This window comes from Lichenostomus cassidix, chromosome 7 (genome assembly GCF_008360975.1).
Source record: "Lichenostomus cassidix isolate B80296 chromosome 7, HeHo_3.0, whole genome shotgun sequence".
In the NCBI taxonomy this organism is placed as follows: domain Eukaryota; kingdom Metazoa; phylum Chordata; class Aves; order Passeriformes; family Meliphagidae; genus Lichenostomus; species Lichenostomus cassidix.
Window position 1 is genome coordinate 692,775 of NC_139488.1, and position 14,686 is coordinate 707,460.

The window sequence follows — 14,686 nt, forward strand, 5'->3', positions numbered from 1 at the left end:
ACAGTCCTGACAGAGGACACTCCAAGTCACCTATTTTGGGAGACTTTTGAGCTATAAATGAGCATCTTTCACCAAGAAAGGGACTCCTATCAGCTTCTTTTACCAAGAATACCCTAAGCTACAAGCTCATAGCTATAACTAGATATGATATCTAGATCTGATATCTAGAAAATATGTGTTACCACCATCATTTTTAATGTGGGGTTAAAACTATATACAGGTCCCCTAATTGGAGTTTTATGTACTTTCCTCACTTCCTGTGTGGTCTTGTGCAACTCTCGGGAACTACCCTCTGGAGTCATAAAATGACACAAAAAATTTAAGCAAAAAGGAAGTTTTGAACCTTGATGTTTGTTGAGAAATAAAACAAATGCTGAAAAGGCTCAAAATGCAAAGCAGATCAGACCAGAAGTTCATGCAAAGCAGATCAGACCATATGTTTCAAAATCTCATCATTTTAAAATAATACTTTATTGGGAGAGAATTGTACAAAATCTGTTGAGAGAATGCCTGTGGTTTGGGTGGTTTTTTATATTGATATACATATATGGATATATGATATATATATCATATATGTGTATCATATATGATCCATATATATGTTGTAAACTTTTTAGACCCGTATAAAAGTGTTTTCACGTGCTGTGTTCCTACACCCTACGCCAGGAGATGGCACTACAATAATACCTATTCCTATGGATGGGCCTGTCTGAAAGCAGCAATGCCACTCGACAGGAGACTCTTTTCAGTGCGACACATTGGCAATGCACAGAGATGTTTATCTGTACTCACAGACAGAAGCGGCTGCATTACAAAAAAAATTGCAGCCTGGAAACTTGTACAGTTTTTTCATTTCGGAGTCTGATCACATTATATCAGAGTAGGCAGGAGGGAACCATGCAGGAGCAGTTGAGAGGGAAGAAGCAAAAAGGAGATTGTTAGGAATTACTGAACAAGGATGCCTGGAGGTAAAATTTGGCTATGCTTATGAGGTCCTGTTGGGTACAGCCTCCTGGAAAGTGCCTTTCTTTATTTGGTGTAGGCTCCTGAGGAAGCGCAGCTCCTTGGTTGTAGGTCTGTTAGCAAGCAGGAAGCTGACAGGGAGATTTGCATTCCCGGGAATGCCAGATCGCCCAATTTACAGTCTTGGCAGCTTTGTTGTAGCAGGAAAATCTGGCAGAACCTATCCCATCACCTGTGCACAGGGTGAAAGGATAATGGAGCTGAGAGATTGTAGATCTTGTCCTAAATCACAGAAAAGTAAACTTCATCCAGGTTTCAAGTATCAGTTTCTGGGATGAGGAAATACCTTAAACAGACAGGGACAATCAGATTGACATTTGGCGCACCAGTTTTTTGGGGAAGAAGGGTGGCTACAAAAAAATTTGACAGTAAGAACATTTTTTTCCCCCCTTTTTAATGTGCTTGCAGAAAACAGAGTAGAAGCAAATATGGCAACAGGGCAGAAAGTGCAAATGTATTATTGCTCTGTATAGATACTGTTTCCAGTTCAGGATTGTGCTTTTTTTGCGACAGCTTGATGGGTTTTTATGGAGACATAGCATTGCCAGGGTTTAGTGACAGTGCTGTACCCCTTCCTAGTCCTGTCTGGTCCCTGCACCTCTGTTCCTCCTGGAGGCATAGTGTCAAGGTTTGACCTTGACTAAACGCTAGGCACCTCGACTCTCTCTTGCTACAGAAAAAAAACCTGTAAAAATACACACCAATCTCATGAGTCAAATGAGATAGGACACTGGTTGGTAGGAGGATGCATAGAAAAAGAAAAAGGGCAAACAGGCTCCATCTTTCAGTTGCAGAAAGTGATTTAATTACCTAACAGAGTTGGAGGATAAATGCAAGGCAAAAATAAACTTTCCATGCAGTTTTTGTTCACTCCCCTCTTCTCTCTTACAAACTTATAGTATTCATCCCCTTTCCGCCTTTATAATCAACAAGCCTGGGTAGGAAGGCAGGGTGTGGGGTGTCTCAGTGTACAGAGCAGATTCTTAAATCTATTCATCACCACAATTCTTCTACTACAAATACTCTTTATTTCTACTTGTTTCTCTCTTTCTCTTCAGACAGTTTTTCTGCTCTCACCCCCCCACCCTCTTAAGAAGCAGTCTCTCTGCTCATCCCCCTTCTGTCTTTCCAAACTAGCAACAGACAGGGGACAGGATGAGAGGGGTTCTCTGGTCAGTCCATCAGGGAGAGGGGTCCTGTACTTAGCCACGGTGTCTTTCCCATGAGAGACAGTCCTCTGGGAACTTCTTTGGCATGGGTCCAATCTCACGAGCAACATCCTGCCCGAATTCTGCTGCAACATGAGTTCTTTTGTCCATAAGGTGCTGTGCAGGCTCTCCCATGCTGAGGCCAGGCTGCTTCCATCCCAGGAGCAAGGAAAAGGCTTTCTCTCTTGCAAGGCCTTTGCAGTTTTAACTCTTAGATGAGACTCCTACTGGTTCACAGTCTTTTCTAGGCATCTACCTGCTCCTCTGGAGTGGGCTGTGGGTGGATTTCTGCATCCTTATGGACTCCATGGGCTGCAGGGGGACCTCCTGCTCTCCCCATGGCCTTCACCACGGCTAGCCGAGGGTTTTTAGCTCTGGCACTTGGAGCACCTCCTCCCCTACCTTCTTCACTGACCTTTGCGTCTCCATGCTGTTCTCCCTCACATATTTTCACCTCTATCTCCTCCTCCTCTAAGTACAAAGAAGTGAAAGAAGTGCGCGCCTGCTTTGTTTTGATTCCTTCTTAAATATGTTTTTCACAGAGGCGTAACCAGCACATCCAATTGGCCCAAACTTGGCCGGTAGCATGTCTGTCACCTTCAGAGCCATCAGAGATTGGCTCTGCTGGACTTGATGTAAAAACTTCCAGAACTTTCACTCAGGACACACAGGAACCATCTTTGTGCCACTCCCCACCCCTCAGACACCTCCCCAGGCCTACCACAACATCTTCTGAGGGGTCTAAATTTCTTGTAGATGTTAAAAATACTTTACTGATGTTTTGGGCCAACCACACATAGTCACAGGCTGAACCTCTAATTCTTATTTCCCACCCTTCATGGTGATGCTTTCTCTTTGTTATGGTCATCTCCTGTGTCAGTACATGGCCTGCCCCTTCTTCCTGATCTCCGATACAGATAGCTCAGGAGAGGATATGGTTTGCCATATGTTATTGGGTGTAAATTGTCCCAAATTAGTAGTTCTCCCCTGCTGGGTTAGTAGCAGACTTTTTCCTTTGACACTCCAAACTGCTCAGATCTCTGTTACTCTGTGATTAACAGTGTGTCCCCCTGTGATACCCAGAAGTAGCAATGTCTAGTCCTCTGGAATTAGAGCTGTTGCCAGCATACTGTAGACACAGAATCAGAGGGCTCCCCTACAGCGCATACAGCCCTGACCTGAGGACTTTGTGATATTTGGGCTTTGCTACATATTGGTGTGATAAATGAGTGAATAGTGAATGTTTGCGTTCGCATATATGAATTTAGCATTTACAAGTGTGATAAATACATATCATAATGTTGGCTTTTCGCAAATATTACAATGGATACTATGTGTATTGTTTTAATTCTTTTCTTATAGAGGTAGCCTGGTTGTGAAAAATTGCTGTGTAATGATGACTAAGGTCTTTCTTTCTAGTACTAGCTGAGTTTAATAGTAGTAAAATGGCTGTTATAGTTTTATTAGAATGCTTGAACTGTCTGCTTGAACTGGATAACATCCCACGAATGGACCCTGCCTCTGACTTTCCAACTATCAGCTCCTGTCGCTGCAGGAACCACAATCTGGGAGTGATAACAGAATCAATGAAAGATGACTGCGCATGCTCCCAGGAGGCGGATCAGTTCCCAGAACATGCAAAATAGTTTGGAGAAAAATATGAATATGTATAACTGTTTATGAATATGCATTAGGCTGAAGGGTATGGAAAGGGTGTCTCTGTCCATACCAGGTGTGCTTTTTTGGCTGAATGCCAAAGCACCCAGCGCTGACCATTTGCTTTTATCTGTCCCCTATTGTCTTTTATTAAACCTTTTTAATCCTAACAGGAGAGTGAACCTTGTTTTTCACACAAGTGTAAAGGTACTGTGTAAAGTAGCACTAGGATAAAATATAGTTAAGTAGAAACAAAGAGTGAATTATAACTATATAATAGTTGTAGTATGCTAGAAATGTGGTAAGAAATACATGGTAATAGATGTCTTTTAAGCTGATAAGCCACAAAGCCAGAGATCAAGACGCCCTGAAGGAATAAAAAGAAACAGACCTCATGCATCCCAGGAAATGTGTTATCTACATTCACACCTCCCTGAGAAGTTGTCAGCTGCAGCTTGAATTAGGGGTATAGTAGACTTCAGCCTTCAGCCCTGAGACAAACCAGAAGGCCGAGATGTCACCGGCCTGGCGGACAGGGGCACAGATCGAAGAAGGAGGAATGATTGAAGTGTAAAAAGTTTTTTTTTTTTTTTTTACTTAATAAATATGTAACAGTTACAGAAAGTACTTAAGCACACATTAAAATGAATAGGGCACGGGAGTGAGAATAAGGCAAACCAGCCACTCCCACAGGGCCGTAAGTCTAAGTTCTCCTAATAAATGTTCAATATTATATTTTAAAATTGCCGGCTTGTGAATTTGTTTATATCATTGGTTTGGTTGAGCAGTCTCTCCTCAGTCACCCATTTATGGGGTTTTTTTTTCATTATTTCTGGTGTTAGTAAGTCATTGCTACAGCTGGAAAGGATCTGCATTCTCTTCAGTGTCTGCTTTGCAGTGAACAATGTCTAACATGTTTACTACAGTGAATGTAATTTAAAGCATTATCTTGCTGGGAAAAAAAATGAACATGGCCTTTCTAGATATAAATTTAGCAAATAAAGAAATTGTCGGTTACCTGGAGAAAAAAGTGTTCAAAGCTCTGTGGGTAAGACAGGTTGAAATGAAAATCAGGTTGGTTTTTGTCAAACTTAATGTTCATCTGAGAAATATGTATTCTTCACACATGAATGCTGTACAAGTATATTCTGGTGAAAACAGCCATATAAAAGGAATTACCTGTTTTTAAGAAGAGACATTTTTTGCTGTCTTTCATTCCCACTCCAAAAAAAAAAAAAAAAGGAATTGAGCAAACAAATCTTATTGTATACATTTTTTTCTGTCAAATAATTTGCCTGCAGCTTTCCATGTGTATTCCTGAGCTGGGATATCATTAGTCCTATTATGTCTGCAGCAGCATCTGTTGTTGTGGAAGGGTGTTCTCCTCCAGGGATAGGCATGTTGGGTTTTGTTTTGATAACAGACAACTTAAGGTGAAAAACTACCAGTTAATGCAGTCCTTGGATACAACTGTCCTAATTTTTTCTCAGAGCTTTACTATCATGTGCTTACCTTTGAATAATGTTTGCTATCCAAGGTACAAATCTGAAGTGGAAGATCTTATAGGTATGTGTCCTGGAGTGATGTTATGATAATCCTTTATCCCCTATCGTTGGCTTATATGCTCAAAAAAATGTGGTCCTGTCGCTTTAACTATGTTCAGCCGCAGAAAGAAATGCGGGTTGTTTTGAAACCTTTTTCCCCAAGCCTTGCTGCGGGGGAGGATTCTTCGCTCGGCAGAGACTGCGCACTGGGACAGCTGTCGGAGTGGGCTCTGTTCCGGTTCTTTTTTTTCTTTTTATTTTTAATTTTTTTTTCTTCCTTTGAACCCCTTTTCTTCTATCTGCTTTGTCGCCCAAAGACCCAAGGGAGCCAGAGGACAGCAGAGCTCTTGGGAAGCTACGCCCAGCCCCCAAGGGGGCCGAGGAGGGGAGAAGCTATGTCTGAGGAAAAGGACTTTTTTTAATCAGGTTTAATACTATTTTCCCTCTTGGTTTTCCCCTTCCCCTGTGCCTTGCAGGGCACTCTGTGTGGTTTTGTTAAAGAAATAGTTTTTTCTTCACTTCCCTCTAAGAAATTCTGTTGTGGGTGGGGGAGGGGGTGTCAGAGCCCTTCGCTCTCGGTGGAGAGAGAGTTTTATCATTAATCCAGGACAATATGTTCTTCTTGAATGATCAGTCATTCTGAAGAGCGCCCCGACAGCTGTTGCCACCATGTCCAAGCCCTTGGGGGTGATTTCTGACAGGTGGCTGTCTCTGTATCTGGGTAATGGAAACTCCTGTTCAAACAGCCGTGGTTACCTGTGTTCCTCTGTTTTGCTTCATGTGGTGGTGATACTGTCTGTAAAGCCAAGCTGCAAGATCTGACTAGAAGTTTTGTAAACACAACAAAGGACAGCACTGGCCTCTCTCACAAAGCACTTTATTTGCCTTCTAGACTTTCAGTCTGTGGTGCAAAGAGTGAGTCCAACTGTTCATGTCCAACATTCATTATATGAATAGCCTAGAGGTTTGGTTTCTGGGTAGGTTATTTAAAGCTGATGTGCTGCCTTTTTTCAAGAAGAATACAGTGCCAATTTAGCATGTATGCCCATCAGGGGACCTCCATGTTCTCCATCCAACTTTTTTATGTTGGCATTATAGTGCAGGGAGAGCTGGAATAAGATGCAGAGCTCTCAGCTTACTGCTCCCTTGATACGTGACTCTCCTTAGTGTGCCTTTGCATGGGGTCACACAGTGTCAGTCATGTGGGTGTGAGGCGATGTGACAGAGAGAGACAAGCAGCAGCTGATGGTTGTGTCTTCAAGTGGACATGGGCCCCTGGTAACCAACTCTCATTCCTCATCCTGGCAGAGCACCACAACTGTGCTCTCACTGTCTGAAAACATGTAGCATATAGGCAGCTGGCAGGAGAGACATCTCCTTCAGCATATGCCTAGGAGCACCAGAGAGATTCCACTGCTCTCCAAGGCCTGTGTGTGAGGTCTAGCATTAGCTGGGAATCAGCAGAAAGGGGCATGTGGGAGTCAAGTGTGGGAGTCTCATGAGCTGAGAATGTGACTTGACAGGTCTGAAGGTGATGGTGGCAGGTGATATCTAACCATAGCACAGATTTTGTTTTCCCTGGGTTTTCCAACATGAAAGCTCAAACTAACATGTTGATAAAGGGTTACCAATGTAGGATGCTAGCCTGAAACATGTGCAAGCATGTCTTTGTCTGGTAGTTAGATAACTGTCAGCAGTTTTCACCTCGCAGCAGTGCTAGTTTGGAACTTGGTTGTACAAGTTACTCAGTAAAGTATTTCAAAATCGCCTCTACCAAAGCTCAAGAAGAGCAGCAGTTTCAGGGAGCACTCCCATTGAAGATAGGAGTTACAGACTGAAGTCTTGGTTTCCTCTGTGGGAGAATTTGTTAAGTCTGATACCAAAGAAGGAAGCTTCAGCTACTCAGGTCCTCTTCAGTCTGCATTCACTTTAGCATGTGGCACAGGGTAAAAGCTCTCAAAGAGGGCTGTGAAGAATTCAGATTTTCAGTGAAGTTTGTCTCTTGACTGGTTTTGTCCTATGTAAATCAGCTGCAGACCATTAAAAATGCACTTGATTTTTGAGCAAAATAGATTAGAGCAGCTGTTTGTGAATGTAAAAGACACAGAAAGGCACTTGCTGAGCACAACAGACATGAATGTACCTAAGGTGTTGCTGAAGGCTGAAAGCATTGCACAAAACAGGGCTGCGCAAGTAAGGCAATATCTCCCAGAAAAGGGCTCCTCCCTTGATGTGTAAAATAAGTATTACAGTTGTGTTAGGATGAAATTATACTTCTGTACTTTTTGTTATATCAGAATCAAAAGGAGTGGCATCCTGTGTTGTGGTATTAAATACTTCCAATAGTGTTTTACAGCATTGCTGTTCAAGCAGTTTCAGACTTCATGTTTGTTATTGGTTTGGTATTTAGGAGAAAGCTGCTCCATTTGGCTGATTTAATCAAGGTCAAATGATAAAGACAACACTGGGACCAGCGCTTGTGAACTACTTTTTCTTCAGAAGTGCCAAGTATCTTTGAAGCTAGGGTTTCCTAATCCTAAATTCTGTAGCTTTTCTGCTCTTTTAACTTTTTTTTTTTAAATGTGTAGAATATATATGTATCATTTTATCTACCAATCACTGGGTTTTGGATACAGTAGCTCTAAGGAGCTACTCAGTGTTTTCTTCGAAGGTATTTGGCTGAAATACAGCTTTAAGTCAGCTGTTACCTAAAAACATTCTCACCAGTTCAGAGTTGGTGGTGTGAAACGAGATTAAGAGGTGTGTGTTTAAGCTGATGGTATCGACTCATTCCCATGTTTTGCAATAATTGTGTTAGGTACTGAGACCAATAGCTGTTTATCAGTTGCGGCTCGATCTAGGCAAATAGAAAAGTATGTTTTCTTATCCCCCATATAGCAAGGGGTTGAGAGAGAGTTTGTCTGTGTCTAAGAAAGTAGCACCAAATTTGGCAGGAATAACATGATGGAAGCTACTACCAAACTGTAAATTAATGTAATGGGTTCAATTGGAGGGAAGAAGGATTTCTTTAACAGGTGCTTTGCTGCTTTCAAGAACCTGAATTAGGCAAGCACCTCCCTTGCCCAGGGGTAGGTGTTGAGCTCAGAGAATGTAGGAAGGCATGCTAGGATGGCTGTATTCCTACTTTGGTGATTAGCAAGGCTTCTTTGTGATTGTGGGGCTGTACTTAACTTGCACAGGTACTGGTCTGCCTTCCTTGCATGCCTTGTTTCACAGCCTTAGCACACTTGCTAAGAAGGTAAACAAGTCCTGCTCTTCTGAAAATATGTTCTTGCTGTGTGGCCTTTATACCACATACATGTTCAATTAACTGCTGGGATTTTTTCCATCAGGGTGAGCAAGAGGTACAGTAAGAGCATCAACCTTTGCTCTGAAGATCAGGTACACTCCTGAATGACAAGGGACAGACCAGAAGAAACCTTGTAAGTTAAGCAAAGGCAGAAGTGTTTTATTTGTTGTCTTCTAAAAACCAATTCAGCTTTTCAAATAGACAGGAATGTTACAGATGAGAAACTCTGAATGGAAACCACTTTTTAGACTAAGGAGGCAGTTAATAAGCACTGTCATTTGCATAAAGGGGAATAACTTGAAAAATGGTAGTGTTCATATAGCATGGAGTAAAAACATATGTCTGCTTTTGTCTTCTGTGAAGAAAATGCCTTCATGAGCAAATAGTCTGTAGACCTGATACTTAGAAATATGAAAGAGAAAACTTATTTTGGTTTTGTGTCTCTGAGTTGGTAAAGCCGAGGAATGTAATAGCCTAAGAAGAAGCCCAGCCTGTGGTTTCAGGTGTATATGGCATGACAACATACACAATGTTCTCATTGTTCTTTGAATCATACAGAATCCTAACAAAATCATAGCAAGCAATAAATCCCTTTTACCTGGAAGAAGGTGTATCTTTCTCTTATATTGGCTGGTTTTGGAGTTCAGCAAAGCATGTGTTTGTTTGAGCCCTGGAAAAGAGTTCTGTAAATGGAATTGGAAAGAGCTGCTTCTCTTCAGAAAAGAGAGACTTTTTAATGTGTCCTGAGTCCCAGGAACTCTGGAAAACAGTATAGAAACTTCATTGACTTACTGGATCTCTACACTATTTTGCATGTTAATGATAGGGTGGATAGCAATTCCTTTTTGGCAGCTATTTTAAGGCTTTCTTCACTCATAATTCCTTGTAAAGTTTTAAAATTGTCCCACAGCTTCTCTGTAGCCTCTGCTCCAATCATTTAATACTAAGTGGTGGCCTCCAACACACTAAACTTACTGCAGGGTGGATATTATTTTCTCATGACTGGCTAATTAGTTAGGCTCTAGGAAATTAAATACCACCATCCTCAGCATAGCTGTGGGCAGAGACAATCACTGTCGTGCAGCCTGAAGTTGAAGTTTATGCAGAGGATGTGACTGAAGAAAACCCCAATGAGGTTTTCTGCGCAACAAATTTCAGCTTTTTGAGGTTGTGAACTCTGTGCTGTACTGACCTTCCTACAAGGTATACCTGACTACAGGGTTTCTTCATTAGTTTTTTCTTCCTTTACATCCTGTTGTGCTGTTGAGGTTTTTAAAAAGGGGCTCATGCAACTCTGTCAGTTCCAGAAGGGTTGTGAATTCAGTAACACTTTTATCATGAAAAGGAACTCTTTTTCAAATGGGTTGTATTGCAAGGCTCCTTCCCTGCAGTGCAAGCATTCTGTGGCTGCTGGCTACAAATCTGCGTGAGGTGTAAATCAAGTTTCAAGACCAAAATGCCCAAAATATGATTGGCTTAAGTGCATGAGACTTGTTTTTCCCCAGCTGTAATTTGTTATAGGTGCTTTGTTTTTTCATGGCAACCATGAGAGAGACATTTACTCTTCTTATGCCATGTGGTGCCCGGGGCTCACTTGTGATTTCCTGGTTCTCATAGCAGAGCCATGAAAAAATGATGTCCAGTGTGGCCAGACTTGGTGAGGTATGAGCATGTTAGGCACTCCTCGCTTTTGGTTTTCTTAAGGATCTGCCTTCATGGAAAATGGATGTGACTCATGCTATATAGCCCTGTCCTGCTAGGTAAGATCAAAAGAGGTTGGAAATTGTTCAAACCTATGTGCTGTCATGTAGACCAAAGGCACAAGAGTCTGTTCCTTTTGCTGCCTGACATACAACAGGGAACTGAGAAAGAAAAAGGTCAGCAGAGAGAAAAGTGCACCAAGGAGAAATGTTCCAGGTGGCTGTGGAGAACATAACTGCGGAGCCACTGTGAAGTGCTGCTTTAATCACTGGCTTTCTCTAGACTTTGTGCTGTCTCCCTGTCCTGCTCCCCACTTAATGTGCTCATCATTGACCAGTTTTTACTCACAAGATCATGAAGAGGCCAAGTGACCTTCAAAGGTAATTTGTGAGGTTGAGCAGGAGCTGAATTCCTTGCAGCCACTTGCTACAATTCACCCTTTAACATTTCTCTGTGCCTAAATGCCTTTCATCCAGCATTAAGACTGTAGTCTCCAACAAAATAAATGATACATGTAAACCGTGGAAACATGGTGAAAGTGAATTTTTTTGTTTAAAAGTATAATCACGAATAACAATTATCATTGCTATTTTTTTTAACCAGTATGAATAATTCTTCTTGAAATACTTTTCAGTCAGCTGAGGAAATACACAGATGTTTTTTATTGCCTTTATCAATCTGACTCATTCATTTCTTAGTGCAAGGCCTTTCTGAGGGGTTGGCAATAGCCTTTCGTTTACAACAAACAGTTTGATTTAGGAGTGCTGCTACTTATTATTGCTACATTGGTGGAGAAATGGTAGTTTATGAACTAATCTATACTATCCTCCCAAACCATAGATTTTGATAATCGAAAATTCAGTTTAATACTCTAATAAACCATGGTCTGATATGTACTGTGCCAATTAGTCTAGAATTTAGATGTGTGTGAAATTTGATATTTTCAGCAACATTTGAGACTTCATTTTGAAGTAAATGTAAGCATCTGGGTAAGTGAAAGTATTGCATTTTTTTGTTCTAAAATAAATGAGAAATAACAGGTTACTAAAGAAGTATCTTTTCTCTGTAAAATGTTTGAACACTTCTTTTTATCCCTGTAAAAGTCAACGTCCCTGGCATAAGAAGGGAGTAGATTTAAATCTGTGGGAGGACTGCATTGACAGTAAGATAGTACTTGTGTGGTGCTTTAAAACCAGCTGGGGATTAAATTCCAAATAAGCTGCTCCCCTCCCCTTGCCCTCTCTGATGAGTGAGGGACAAAGTCAGAGACTATGGGTTGAGATAAAAAACAGCAATAGGATGAATAATTAACAGTAACAGCAACAGTATTATAAACAAAAGTATACATGGCTTTAAGCTTCACCCACTTGTAGACACCTGCAAGCAAAACTGGGACAACTTGGAAGAAGAGTGCTTGAATGTGTTGTGTTTAAAGTCTGAGATTTGGTTGAAAACAAGCTGAAGTGGAACAATTGGTCTTGCAATAACGGTATGCAGTGCCATAAGAGTGGAGCTACATGAAAAAGGGAAATATTTTGCTGTTGGAAGGAAGTTCACTTCACTGGGAAGGTTACATTTGTGGAGTTTGTTCAGACAGGAGTGTTGTGTGTACTGTGGATCTTTAAAAACACCTCAGTACTAATATAAAGAAGACAGATATGAAGGCTAAGGGGGCTTAGTGATGTGAATACAAGTTTGCCTGCCAGCAAGAGGATGTCTTTGCCGAACTTTCTTCTCTTGTGTTCGCGCTTGCACCATGAGGGCCAGGACTAGCAGATCTGTGTGAAGGACACAGGTGATGTTATAGCCTGTTGTGGTTCCTCTGTTTCTTGGTCTATAGGTGGGAGGGAGAAATGCCCAGTGTCTAGCAGCTCCTGGGAACAAGAAAAGACAGCCACACAGAGAAGGTTTTGAGGAGACATGTCTGAACAATGACTTGCCCAAATGAGTTTGGGGCAGTGGGTGGAGCCTGCTGTGTGCACCACTGATGCTCTAAGAGTAAACAACTCTTGACACATCAGGCATACCTGACCTGCTGTGCTTTCTTGTCCTGCATAAATGCCTCTTTCTGTCCATATCGTGTCTGTTTCTGCACAGAGCTGCACCACCCACTGGCTGGAAACCATTCTTCTAAAATAAATTAAAATACAGCCAAAGACTAGGGAGAATGTTGATAGAGTGCAGGAACAGTTGTTCCTTTTAAGAGCTGCATCTGTGTTTCTGATGCTCAGCTCCTGCATGTAAGAGGTCTTTCTGTTGATAACATGGTTGACCTTTTTGGGTCTAGGATACCTTCAGAGAAAAGTGCTGCGAGTAGTAGAAAACAGCCTCTGCCTTTTCCTAGACAGGCACCTGGACCCTTGAGCAGTGCTAGATTAAAGGACGTTGCTCCTCTTGCAGTTCCCTGCTGACTGAAATCCATTCTGCTCTCTGCACATGAATCCCCCCCTCTGAGGGGCTTCTTGGCTATCCCTGGCCTGGCAGAAGCAGTTGTGGAGATGTGTGGTAGTGGCTAACTCGATGAATACAGCCTCTGCCAAGAGCAGAATTACATCCTTGGAGCCTGTGATCACCTCTCCTCAATCCCTCTGACACTTCCACCTCAGTTTTGTAGGCTGCCTGCTCCCTGTGCCAGTTGCTGGGTCTAGTGCTATGTACAAAACTCTGGTGTTTTGCAGCTTGGCCTTCCTCTGGGAATTTAGCCTTGGTCCCAAGGAGTTAAACTGTCAGTTGGGTTGAGTAGTGGAAAGTATGTTCATTAACCATGTTCTATTTAAAATACAAAGCAAATGTAATGATGGCAAGAGGTGTCGGATGACAGGGACTGGGAATTGCTTTTTCTATTCAGAGCCTGAACAGATGCAGGCTGGCTTTCCTTCCCCAGCTGCTGGGGTCTTTAGTTGCTCTCAGAAGAGTTGGTTGTGCAGAGTATTTCTTTCCTTAGGTAAGCACAAAATTTGAGAGAAAGAAGCCTTTTGTGAGGAGCATTCTCCGGGATCAGAGCTCTGAGTGATGCTAGTTTTATTAGTATGGAGGCAGTAGGTTGAAAAAAGTTCAACCTTTAAATGGCTTTGAGGCAAAGCAAGAGATTTCTCTCTCTTGCTCTCCTACAGATGAAGCACCAAATCTGTTCAGGCATTTCCAAACTGTGCTTTCAGATTTGGTATCATTTGGGTGGGATTTATTGATGAAATTAAAGCTGATTTTAAGACAGTTTGGTATATTTCTCAAAAAAGCCCCCAAAACCCCTTGTCATTAGGTTTGCAAATCATCTCATTTCTACAGTTTCAAAATAGATAAATAAAAAGGTTTATATTGAAGCTGTCACTAGCTGAAAGAGACTAGTAGTATATTAAGTATTTGCTATTCTTTATAAATGATGTAGTTATTTAAGATCACCCCAAAATGTTTTTCTTATGAGAATGTGAACATTTTTTCACATATTTGTCTCAGTTTGGGGTGGAAATTTTTTAAAGTTACTAAAACCCTTGGATAGCGTGAAAATCCATTCCCTGTACATCACTATGTAATACTTTGAGGTTTGATGTCAGTTTAATAGGAAAGGAGTATTCTCTTTGTTTTAATCTGTTTTATCTGTAACAATTATTTGTATTTTAGTTTTTGAGAAGAGTAGTGTAATTAGTATTAACTTAATTCCTTGCAATTAGAATCCAGAGAAATACTGTCAGCCTAGTTATGCCTCATAATCTTGAATTTTGTTTTAAACAAAAAAATGAATGTGAGCTTTTAATAATAACAAGCTTAAAAATCTGTCTGCTTCTACAATGATGAGAAGTCATCCCACTTTGTTAGTTGTCAGGCTTGAGTTCCAGGTATTTTAGAATTTAGTAAAACTTGCAATTAAAAAAAAAAAAAGTGATGGAAAATTCAACCTTTCCTTTAGGGCTGTGTCCAGCTGTGTCCAGGTTCTGTGACCACATGTCAGTACAGAATTGACAGGGCAGTGTGAAAAAGAGGCTGACAGCACATACATATACACATATATATATATATACACACATGTATGTATGTATGTATATAGATGGTAAAATGTTGTTTTGGTTTTGGTTTTTTGCTTTGCCACCAAGATCCACAGTTTCTTGGAAAGAGAAACTGCTGGAGCATGGATGTATAGGCAGGATGTTGAGGAACAGTAGGCTGTGTAGCAGTTCCTTGAGTCTGCTTATGTATCCTACACTTTTTCTTTATTGCCCTTTTAGGATGAAGGTAAATAACTCCCTATT

The 14,686-nt window shown here is 41.3% G+C and overlaps 1 long non-coding RNA gene across 1 annotated transcript; it reads right to left on the reverse strand.

The window, feature by feature from the left end:
• Positions 1-13,177: 13,177 nt before the first annotated feature.
• On the reverse strand, positions 13,178-14,686 carry LOC146434282 (uncharacterized). Its single transcript, XR_014853329.1, has 2 exons — positions 14,459-14,686; positions 13,178-14,420 (listed from the first exon to the last, which is right to left on the reverse strand). It is a non-coding gene; the product is annotated as an uncharacterized LOC146434282 (long non-coding RNA).